This window comes from Arvicola amphibius, chromosome 5 (genome assembly GCF_903992535.2).
Source record: "Arvicola amphibius chromosome 5, mArvAmp1.2, whole genome shotgun sequence".
In the NCBI taxonomy this organism is placed as follows: Eukaryota; Metazoa; Chordata; class Mammalia; order Rodentia; family Cricetidae; genus Arvicola; species Arvicola amphibius.
This window is the reverse complement of record NC_052051.1, coordinates 156,691,111-156,703,260: the sequence shown is the minus strand read 5'-3', so window position 1 is coordinate 156,703,260 and position 12,150 is coordinate 156,691,111. Positions and strand designations below refer to the sequence as shown.

At 46.6% G+C, this 12,150-nt stretch overlaps 1 protein-coding gene across 1 annotated transcript in view; it reads left to right on the top strand.

Moving 5' to 3' along the window:
• The first annotated feature begins 8,293 nt into the window (after nucleotides 1-8,293).
• Nucleotides 8,294-12,150, top strand: part of Znf407 (zinc finger protein 407) — a 366,869-nt gene continuing 363,012 nt past the window's right edge. The window contains exon 1 of the mRNA XM_038330534.1: nucleotides 8,294-8,364. The gene's annotated coding sequence lies outside the window, so the exon portion shown is untranslated. The remainder of the gene's footprint in view (nucleotides 8,365-12,150) is intronic.

Sequence of the window (12,150 nt, the reverse complement as noted above, 5' to 3'; positions counted from 1 at the left end):
CAGCTCAGTGTGTTTTGCACATGTGTGCTTGCATGTGAGCGCCACTGCACGCCAACTCATGGGAGTCAGTTCTTTCCATTTTCTATATGGATGTGGGGGGGGTCAAACTCAGGTCATCAGGCTTGGCGGCAACATTTTTACCTGCTGAGCCATCATTGGTCCTTTTCAATTGAATGCTAATCTTTCAAAATGGGCAGATTTCACAATTAACCAAAGAATCAACAGATGAGTCACCCCTAGAGATATCTGTAATATCTGATTGGGTAAGGCTACTGTCCTGTTGTCAGGGCAACAAGCTGAGCTGAGTCTCCATCCTTGTAAGGTCCACACACAGCACCTGACCCAGAATCAGAGTCCACTGGACTTCTTAGATGTGAAATAAGAAAGACTCACAATGTGAGACCCATGCTATGCTGTCTAGCTTCTCACTTACATGGGCACATGATCTCATCTACAGGCAATGTCCCAAAGAAACTCTTGTTATATGACAGAACCAAAGGACTATCTAATGCCATTTGAGTAAACAGGACACTACACTACTTTCGATGTCTAGCAGTAAAATATGTGTGTCTTGTTGATTCACAAACACATGTACAGGTGCCTGTGGAGGCCAGAAGAGGTCATCAGAACCCCTGGAGCTGGAATTAGAGTGAATTGAGTTGCGTGTGGGTCCTGGGAATTGAACTTCTTTGCAAGAGAAGCAAGTGCGCTTAATCACTGAACCGCCTCTCCAGATCCAAATGTTAAATATTTAAAATACATTTTTTTCAGTTTAAGTCTGACTACTCTGAATGTGTAATAGCTAATGAATCCACTAATCTTTTAGATCTTGCTTATGCACAACCATGTGAAATACTTGTTTACATGTAAATATGTCTGTGGTTAGATGTGGTATAACTTGTTGGTTTGTAATATCACTGCCTCCCATGACATGAAAACGTAAGCGGTGGGCTGAAGGCTTCCACCGTTTGTTTTGCCCTTCCATTGATGGAGTGTGCACATTTACATTCACACCGCAGATTCCTCACCAAGGAAGAAAGAACAATGAAGGAAGATCCCGGGAAGGAGCCGGAATTGGGTGTTTTGTACTTTGCTCAGTGTCCAAGAGCTTTACTAATGATAAAGTACAAAGGTGGGAACACAAGTTTTTCTTCGGGGATGAAATGACGTATTCTTTCCACACTGTGATTTGCAAGAAAAGTGATGGTAGATATAATGACTATAATTTTTTAACAGTTATGGTAAGTAAATAAATGTTCCTGAACTATTTTAGTTTGGGTAGAAGTGAAGAGAAAAAAATGCCATTGTGTCGACAAATCTTATTTTAAGACACTATTCTAGTGTAATTCCTTATTCTAGATGAAAAAAACATGTCAGAGAAATTATGCCTTTCACTGTAGTAGAAAATATGAAGTTTTAAATTATCTCACCTCCCACATTGAAATCCACCAAAACAGTTTTCAGAAAGAGCTAAGATTTAAAATTCTAGTGTGGGTGTTTAACATACATATTCACACTGTTATTGTAAGTAGGCATTGCATGTAATAACAAAAATGTGATGGGGAACTAGAATGTTAGATGACACTGTGGAATTAGTCATGAGGAATGACCAGCCTCCCTCTTGAACTGTAAATTATTACTGTCAAATAAATGCTGCTATTTAAAGTCTATCTACACCCCTGCTTTCAGAACCAGAAGGCAGAGATCTGGGGTACTTCAGCAGGTAAAACAGGGATGCAAGTTTCTAGAAAGGAGGGCCTCCAAGGGAAACACTGGGTTCTGCATACTCTGCCTACATCACTGGGTAAGGCAGGTTTGATCCCTCTAGGGATGGATGGGGGAAATAGGTGAGACTTGACACCTTCAGTATGGTCAGAGAAACAAAGCACAACGTGAAAATACTGACTAAGACTGCCTGTTAAAACAACACAAACCACCAAAGTCCTCTAGAGCTTGTTAGGGGACAGAAGAAACAGAATGATCTTGTGACCCTAACATGGGTCCTTTGGGTTGGGCTTTATTATTGCTGTCTTCAGTGAGAGTAGCTGTGGTCATCTAAATGAGGCGTTTACCATCTAAATGAGGCTTAGCAGACTTCCTACAGGAGCTGCTAAGATGGCTCCGAAGGGAACGGTGCCTGCTGTTGATTTTAGTAGCCCAAGTCTGATTCCCCGGACCCACATGGTGGAAGGAGAGTGCCAGCTTCCACAAGTTGTCCTCTGACTTTCCCAGACATGTACTATGGCACATGTGCAGGCGGGCTCCCTCTCTCTCTCCCTCCCTCTCTCTCTCTTTAAATACATTCCTATAAGGAGGGGGGAGAAAACACTTGAGGCCCCTTCTCAAGGATATATAAGTGGTATATTATTTGTGTTTTAATAAATGAAGCTTGCCTGAAGATCAGAGGACTAAACAGCCACACTAGTCATACAGGCCAGGGGGTAGTGGCACACACTTTAATCCCAGGACTTGGGAGACAGAGGCAGATGGATTTCTGTGAGTTCAAGGCTACCCTGGGCAATACAAGATTGATCCAGAAACAGATCCAGGTGGTGGTGGTTCACACCTTTAATCCCAGGGTTTGGGAATCACATGCCTTTAATCCCAGCCCTCAGGAGTGTAGAGGCAGGCAGATCTCTCTGAGTTCAAGGCCAGCCAGGTCTATAGAGTGAGTTCCAGGACAGCCAGAGATACACAGAGGAACCCTGCCTAAAAATCAAAAAACAAAACAAAACAAAAAACAAAATCCCTTATTCTGAGGGTCAGGGCCATCAGTGTGTTGGATTACAGTCCAAGGTAGCTTGAGTAAACCCCAGTGTGTTTGCATCGGATACCAGCTCTGTAGCGGTCTTTGAGGGTTCTGTGTGATGCAGGCACAACAATATAAGTGGTAATCAATTGCACGGAGAAGACACTTTTTAAAGATGATGTTTTTTAAAATCAATTCTTCAGAATTTCATATATTGTGTTTTAATCATATTCATCCCTTATTCCTCCTTCCACTCCTCCCAGATCTACTCCCACCTCCCCACCCCCTCAACTTCATGTCTGCTTTAATAACACGTAAGTCCATCTGTGTGCCCACAGACTCCTGGACGTGACGTCTTCCACTGCAGTGTGGTGGATCTATCATGAGCTGTAACTTTAAAGAGAACTGGCTCTCTTTTCTTCAGAAGCCACAGTCATCCAAGGCACCTTAGTAAGGGGTGTGAGCTTGATTGTGTGAAGGGTTTTTATTTATTGAGTGGGAGTTGAGACAGAATTTCTCTTTGTAACTCTGAGTTCTGGCTATCCTGGAACTAGCACTGTGGACAAGGGTGGTCTGAAGCTCAGAGATCTGCCTGCCTCTGCCTCCCAAGTAAGGGGATTAAAGGTATGTGCCACCATGCCCCACAAAATGTACAGCCCATCTGGCCTCAAACTTGTGAGCCTCCTTCAGCAAATCCTATGGTGTATGCTACCACAACTGGTTTTTGTAGGTCATACACAGGCAACCACAGATGCTGTCCGTTCGTGGCACAGTGGTCCTGTCAAGTCCGGATGACACCGTTTCAGTCCAGCCTCTGGCTCCTATAGTCTGTCCACCCCTTTTCTGTGCTGATCCGTGAACCCTGATGGGAGGGGCACAATACAGGTGTCCCATTTGTGGCTGAGCACTCCACTGACACTTATTTTCTGTGTTTGCAAGTTGCGGAGTCTGTTTCGTTGAGATAGGGTCTAACTATGTAGACCAGGCTAGCTGGAAATTTACAGAGCCTGCCTCTGCCACTCAAACACTCAGATTAAGGGTATGCATCACCATATCTGGCAAAGGAAAGTCTAGCAGCCCAGGGTTCCCTAGAGATGCAGTTTTAGCCGGTGGGGCTTTTTAGTGGTCCAACTGGCTGAGTTCCCCAGACTCTTGTGAGTATTTTAACACCAATAAATATCTTAGTTCACCAAGCTGGACTTAGGAGGAACAATTTCTTTGGTCAATCAGTCTTTGCCCTTGGTATCAGTAGGTGTCTTAGTGTTTCTATTGCTCTGAAGAGACACCATGGCCACAACAACTCTTATAAAGGAAAACATTTAATTGGTGCTGACTTACAGTTTCAGAGGTTTAGTCTATTTTCATCATGGCGGGAAACATTGTGACAGACAGAGAGACATGGTGTTGGAGAGGGAGCTGAGAGTTCTACTTCTTGAACCACAGGCAACAGAATGTGAACTGTGTCCCACACTGGGCATAGCTTGAGCAATAGGAGACTTCAAAGCCCACCCCACAGTGACACACTTCTTCCAACAAGACCACACCATCTAATGGTGCCACTCCCTTTGGGGGCCATTTTCTTTCAAACCACCATAGGGGTAAACACAAATAGACTCCTCAGGAAAAAACACAAGCTAGGTCAACAGTGAAAGCGGCTCTCCTTTATCTCCCATGAAGACAGCCAGAGACAGCTCATTCTGAAGCCAAACGTGAGTGGCCATGAGCAGAAGAAACAGATTTAGGTTTCCCCAAATATCGTTTTTCAAATAACGGCTGGCTAGCCTGGAACTTGCTATGTAGACCAGGCTGGCCCTGAATGCAGAGAAGTCCACCTGCCTCTGCTGCTGCCTCCTGAGTGCTTGGATAAAACACATTGTACCACCATTCTTGATCATCATGAAGTTTTTATGGTAACATAACAAATTTATAAATCAATGAACTTTTTGAATACATTGGTGGCAACATCAGGTGGCAAAGTGTGGGAAATCTCTAGGCCTCAGATGTTATCTGATGACATTGTAAGCTTTTGGGCTGGTAGAAGGTAGGGGTTTGTTTGTACTAGTAGGTGATTTATCCTACTAGTCACAAGAAAGTTGGGTCAAGCAATGGTAGACAATAAGTGGCATGGTGGTATGCATGGCAGCAAGCAGTAGGCTCACAAACGGCTCAGTAGTTAGGAGCGCTTTGCTCTTGGCAGAGATAAGTTCCTAGCAAACACATGGCGGCTCATACTCATCACAGTTTCAGTTTCGGGAAACCCAGTGATCCTTTCTAGCCTCCTCAGGCACCAGGATTGTATATAATATGCATACATACATATAGGAAAAACATTCCTAAACAAAAAGCAAATAATACTAAAGTAATATGTTTTTAAAACATTCAAGGTCATTCTGCCTCAAGGGACCCTGCCTCATTATAGAGAGGAGTCAAACAAGACACCAATATCAACCTTGGGCTTATATATGTATACTTTCACACACATATACATATATACCTGCACACATGTGTGTAGACAGATGTGAATGTGCATATACACATATGTACATACACATGCAAAATAATTCTAAAAATTTCCAGAGATTTTCTGTTTCAGATACATATGTCACCTTCTCATATTCCTATTTAAGAATACATTTTCTAAGTTGGGCAGTGGTGGTGCACACCTTTAATCCCAGCACTTGGGAGATAGAGGCAGGCTGATCTCTGTGAATTCAAGGCCAGCCTTGAATATAAGGCAAGTTTCAGGACAGCCAAGGATACATAGAGAAACCCTGGAAAGAATAAGAATGTTTATTCCTTGCCATTGTATATTGAAAATATGCAATTTTGTTTTTTTCATTTATATGAGTTTCATAGTTAAGTGTATTTTGAGTCTCAGAAGAGGCTATGACCTCCCCGCTCCCTTTTCTTGAGACAGGGTCTTACTGTGTAGATCTTCCTGACTTGGAACTCACTATACAGATTAGGACAGGCTGACCTTAAACTCACAGAGATCTACCTGCCTTTGCCTGAATACTGGTATTAAAGGTGTTTGTAGGCAAAACCTTTGTACTTTGAGCAGCACTGAGATTGCTCAATATTATGGGAACTTTTAGGGATGAATTTTGCATTATAAAATGAGATGAGACTGAAGGGGCCAGGGTCATAATGCTATGACTTAAAATGTTTTTATGTTGAGAAGGGGTGCTGCTGTGGTCTTCATTGAACATAACTGCATTTATTTATATATGTATATATGTATTTTTAAAAAATATTTATTATGAATATAGTGTTCTGGGCACCAGATCTCATTATAGATGGGTGTGAGCCACTATATGGTTGCTAGGAATTGAACTCAGGACCTCCGGAACAGCTGTCAGTTCTCTTAACCTCTGAGCCATCTTTCCAGCCCCCTATTTTTATTTTTTGAGACAGGATTTCTCTGTAGTTTTGGGTCCTGTCCCGGAACTTGCTTTATAGACCAGGCTAGGCTTGAACTCACAGAAATCTTAACTGCATTTAAAATCAGCATAGAAGCATACTTCTGGGTATGTCTATGAGGGTGTATCCAGGAAGGTTTAAAGAGTGAAGGCCCAGCCTGAATGTGTATAGCAAATGATGAAGCAAAACGTGTTTTCTTTCTTTTGGGTTTTTTTTTTTTTTTTTTTTTTTTTTTTTTTTTTTTTTTTTGGTTTTTCGAGACAGGGTTTCTCTGTAGCTTTGGAGCCTGTCCTGGAACTAGCTCTTGCAGACCAGGCTGGCCTCGAACTCTTTTGGTTTTTTTCAAGACAAGGTTTCTCTGTGTAACAGCCCTAGCTGTTCTGAAACTTGCTTTTTATACTAGGCTGGTCTTGAACTCACAGAGATCTGCTACCTCTGCCTCCCAAGTGTTGGGATTAAAGGTGTGTGCCACTACCACTCAGTTTGACACCAAAGTTTCTTACCAGAAAATGTCCACTATAGGAAGCTGAGACCTCCTAGTAGCGAGGACAGGTGTCACACTGCAGCCTGGTTGAGTACTATTCCTCCCTTCCTTTCTTTTTTTGGTCCTGTGTGCGGTGTAGGGATTAAACACATGCTCTATTATACTGTCTCTAGTTTTAAATTGTCAGATAATGTCGGATGTCATTTTGTCTCTGCACTTAATTTTACCTCCCTGTTGGAATATATTAAAAAATTACATAGCCATAAAGATGAATTTAATCCTATCTTGTTTTGAGAATTTAATTATTGACTCCTATCACGGTGGAGTTTGAAACTTTCCTCAAAGGCTCCTGTGCTGGGTCACCTCTTCCCAGACTGGTGGAGATGTTTGGAGTAGGCTGTGGAACCTTTGAGACATGCAGCAGAAATGGCTTACTAGGGGAGGGGTCTTGACCTTTATAATCACCTCTGGTTCCTGCTGGAGGTTTGTTTCCCAGCTGCCCAGAGAGTAGCCACAACCACAAGCTTGATACCACTGAGGAAACCACTGCCCATTCCTCCCCCAGCATAGGAATGAATACTCTCAAACTGCAAACGGAAACAGTGAATCTCTTTAAATAGGTTCGGTTGATGGTATTTTGTTACGGGGGTAACGGAGAGGAATGGAATATAAGAATAACGAAGATTAATACTGCTTCCTACCCAGCACCCAGCCCCTCCCTTCCTTATTCTTTTGCTTATGTACCTTTCCTGTTCCCACTCTGCTAACTATAGGCAACGTGGAAACTACTCAAGATCCAGGGGCCACTGAAACGCCACATCCTACCCAGTTCACTGCACTTTCTTAGAGCATAGACATGTACGCCAATTTTGGCCATGAGATTTGAGTCTGCACTACAGACTACAAAAGGTTGACTCTCGAGTTTAGAGTTATGCTCCACGTTCACTAGTTGTACCATCTTGGAAACTGTCGGTTCCAGTAGATTCCCTCACGTGGATACGTGAATCACAATGAAAATTCAACTAGATTATCCTCATGGCCCCATTAGACTCGCGGGTCCCCGGGTCAACACACGGGAGATCTCCTTCTGGCGTCGATGGATTTTCTTTTTTTCACTGTCTGGGGTAACCCTCAGTCGCGCACAACGGCTCTGAACGGACCCGTTAGGGGACCCGATGCAGAGCAAGGCCCTTGCGCAGGCCACGCCCCTGCCCTTCCCGGCACCGCCCTCGGGTTCCAGGGATGGAGACCGGACGCGGGGTGCTGCCTGGGATCGGCCCGCTGAGCATCCTCGGGAAGAGACGGTCCTCCCGGGAAGACCCAGCCGTCCGGAGCCCTCGCAGCTTCTGCCCTACAGATTGACTCTCTAGGCTTTCCGTTTCCCTTCCAGCAGGGAGGGTGGAACTTCCTGTTTTCTCTCGTAGGAACTTCCGGAAAGTACTGCGGGGCTGAAAACAACTCGATTCGCCGAGCTGACGGACATTCAAGGAAAAAAAGAGGACGCTAACTTGGGCTTTTACCCAGGCGGTTGTAAAATCTTTGTTTTTTCGGTTATTGTGCTCTGCGCGCCATCCAGAGCAGTCGCCCTGGGAACCGCCGGAAGTAGCTAAACGGAGAAACAGGAAGTCCCGCCTTTTCCTCCCAGAGGGAAGACGGTGAGCCGGAGGAGTCAGTCAGAGGGCCGAGCAGGAGCGTTTTCCCCGAGAAACAGGTGAGTTATTCTCCGACGGGGCGGGGGGTCTGGGGGCGGGGATGGTTTGGCGTCGGCGCGGGGTGCGGGGGCAGCGGCCTGCGGGCCCGGGCGGGCGGCGCGGCGTCGGGTGCCCGCGGGCCGGCCGCGCTCCCGCCCCCTCCCCCGCCTCCGCCCCTCCCCGCCGGGGCCGACGCCGCCCCGCCGCACGCCGGGACCCACGCCCTCGCCCGTCTGCGGCGCTCGTCCCGCTGCCCGGCGACCTCCGGCCGGTGCTGCAGCTGACGGGGCCGCGGCGGCCTCGCGCCCTCTCGGGCTCCTCGGGCGCGGGTGTCCGGACCCTCGGCAGGAGCGCTGACAGCCGTGCTCGGAGTCCGCCGCGCCGCCCTCGGCTCCGGGATCGGCCGTTCCCGGGTCCGTTCCGGAGGAGCTCGCTTCCCCGGCGGCCCAGCGTCTGCTCCGAGGGACGGGCTTCCCTGCAGAGGCTCCGCGCAGCCCGCTCCCGTGCACCCGGGTGCCTTGCCAAAGCCGCTGCCGCCGCTGCCACTCGCGCTTCTTCCGTTACGCCATGCCGGTGACCGGGAGACCACGACGGAAAGGGAGGTTCCTGCCCTGCGCGACTGCGGGGGACTCGGGCCCCTGCGGCGGTCGACCCCGGTCAGCTTGGCAGTGGGCAGCGCGCCTCGTCCCACTTAACCTCGGCACCCTCGGGACCACCACCGGCTGTGCTTGCCTTCTGTCTGCAGCTCAGTCTGCTGGGCCTTGGGAACAGTGGCTGCTGACCCCTGTTGGTAGCGTTGGGTTTTGAGTGGAGCTTCTATATTGAAGAGTTCTGGAACAGTACCTCTTGGCGGAGTTGGCCTCTGTGAATACACCGCTCCACACTCACATCCCCTCTCTTTCTCTGTATCCCTCTTCCTCTCCCCCTCCCCCCTCTCGGATTTTTTTATTATGTAATGGGCAGTCATATCCAATGGTGACTTTTTAGCCAATGTTTGACAGGGCTGGTCACACACAGTATGTACCTAATTGGTGGGCTCTTAGTCCATTTTGAAACAAAATACTGATTAGAAAATATTTGAAGACCTCTTGTCCGTTGAACATACGCTATAGCTCATAAAGCAGGACAACCTTGTATAGACGTTACTCCAAATTCACAAACATCCATAAAATAACTTGAGCAAAATCAATGTCCACATTCAAATGTTTAGTACTATGTCTTGTTCCAGATAGGAGTATTCCTGTTGGCACAAGCCAGGCTCTGTGGTACAGCAGATGAGAACTGGTTACATTAAAAAACCTCTTTTAGCCACCCAGCACTCGGGAGGCAGAGGCAGGTGGATCTCTGAGTTCGAGGCCAGCCTGGTCTACAAGAGCTAGTTCCAGGATAGGCTCCAAAGCTACAGAGAAACCCTGTCTCCAAAACCAAAAACCTTTTTAAGCGTTTTTCAGGTTTGTAGAAAAGTTGCAGCGGAGCACCAACAGTGGGTATGGTCCCAAAGCAATGTCTCCTCTTCCTGTTTGTGCCAGCCATCATTCTAGGTTCTGGAAAACTAACACTTGGCTATCTTAGTAAATGTACCTTGTAAGTGCTAAAACAGATCTGCAAATGTAGTGGAAATTACCTGGTGGGGTGGTGTAACCTTGTGGGACACAACATTTGAGTTGGTGGCAAGTTTTAGTAGACATGTATTTTGTCCAGGTGCCATTTTCCCAAATTAGGCTTTGCTTTGCCTGCCTGCCTCCATCCCTCCCTCCCTCCCTCCTCCCCTCCCTCCCTCCTTCCCTCCCTATCTCTCTCTCTCTCTTTTTGAGACAGGGTTTCTCTGTAGTTTTATAGCTTTTCCTGGAACTAGCTCTTGTAGACCAGGCTGGCCTCAAACTCACAGAGATCCACCTGCGTCTGCCTCCCGAGTGCTGGGATTAAAGGCGTGTGCCACCACTGCATGGCCCAAATTAGGCTTTTCTTACTGGAAGAGAATGCTAGTAAAATAGAATCCTAATTTGTTGGATTTCTCTTTTAAGAAAAATCAATAAATGCACCACACACACACATACATACATACATACGTACACACACACACACACACACACACACACACACACACAGAGAGAGAGAGAGAGAGAGAGAGAGAGAGAGAGAGAGAGAGAGAGAGAGAGAGAGTGTTTGCTAATTAGGTGATGAAAAGAATCCTAGTTTGTAAATTCCCGAATGAGTTACGTGTGCAGATCCACCTGGCACTTTGACCCTCTCGGCAATAAGTGCTAGTGGGTGTTTCTGCACGGTGGCCTAACACTCCCTAGCTGTGGAGTTCATACAGGAAGCATTGCCTGCCTGCTTTGTCCCAGTCATTGCACCAAGTAAACTGATGGACAGGATAGCGGAGTACTAGGTAGTGACTGGCCGTGGCAGTACAGTCTAGTGTTGATCCCGTGTTCTCTGGGGGCGAGGCATTGCACTGCTGCTCATGGTTCTTGGATGTCAGCTAGGAATGGGCTTTGACTTGAGCAGAAGGGGCATGTACTGGAAGAGTCATAGCAGGCAGGAGAGACTGGGGGTCTGAGGTCATAGCTTGGCCACATCCTGTAAATAGTCTGCTTAGAATTTTGCTACTGACTGGAGAAGCTACCACCTTTGTGATGCACTCCTGAGTCCCTTCTGCCTCTCCATCATTGTGTCATTTAAAGTTCTAAGTAGTAGGATGTAAGATTGGCCAGATCACCTAGTTCCTAGGGAGTGGAGAGAGATAGTATATTTTCTGTGTCACAACATCTCATAAACAGCCCTGGATTCCTTTAAAATAAGGTAACTTCAAGAGCAAAAAGGTTTAATGTGACTATTACCAGTTAGCTTGCTGGACTCCTGTTAATTTACCCTCAAAAACTGGCTAAGCAAGGAGAAGTGGCATTTCAAGTGCTGGCTGGTGCTTACCACTTTGGTGTATACTTGAGCATCTGAACGTTTTGAGTGAAGGCAACTGGAGGTGCTACTTGTTATTGTTGCAGGTCCTGTGTAGTCCCAGGTAGCAGGACCCTTAACTCTCTCTACACAGTGTAGTCTTTGTGAGGGTCCAGGGAATCTAAATGCCTCTGCTCTTAGCAGCAACTGTCATTGCAATTTCTGGGTGGGATAGTGTTTGTTAGTTACTGTTCTTTGGCTGTGAGGAGCCACTATGACACCTTATCAAAGGAAGCCTTTAGCTGGGCAGTGGTGGCAGACACCTTTAATCCCAGCACTCAGGAAGCAGAGACACATGGATCTTTGTGAGTTCAAGGTCAGCCTGGTCTACAGAGTGGCTTCCAGGAGAGACTCTGAAGCTACACAGAAACCAAAAATAAATAAATACATAAATTAAATAAAAGAAAAGAAGCACTTAATTAGGAGCTTGCTTGTAGTTTCAGAGTTAGTATACAGTCATGGCTGGAAGCATTGGGTAGGCAGGCAGGCCGGCAGGCATGGTGCTGGGACAGTTGCTTACCCGAGTTCTCCAAGTTCCAGACAGAGAGAGAGAGAGGGAGAGGGAGAAGGAAAGGGAGGAGAGGGAGAGGTGGAGGGGGAGGGGGAGAAGGAGAGGGAGAGTGAAAAAGAGAGAGAGAAAGAAAGAAAGAGAAGACCTGGCTTGGTACGGGGTTTTGAAATATCAAAGCCCATGCTCAGTGGCACACAAGTGGCACACTCCCCCAGCAAGGCCATCTTCTTAGAGTCTTAGCAAGGAGGCAAACTTTGATTTGTCACAGCACCTTGTTGTGCTTCTCTTTAACGGTGCTGATCTCTTTAATAATTACAGTTCTTTGTGTATTGTTTTG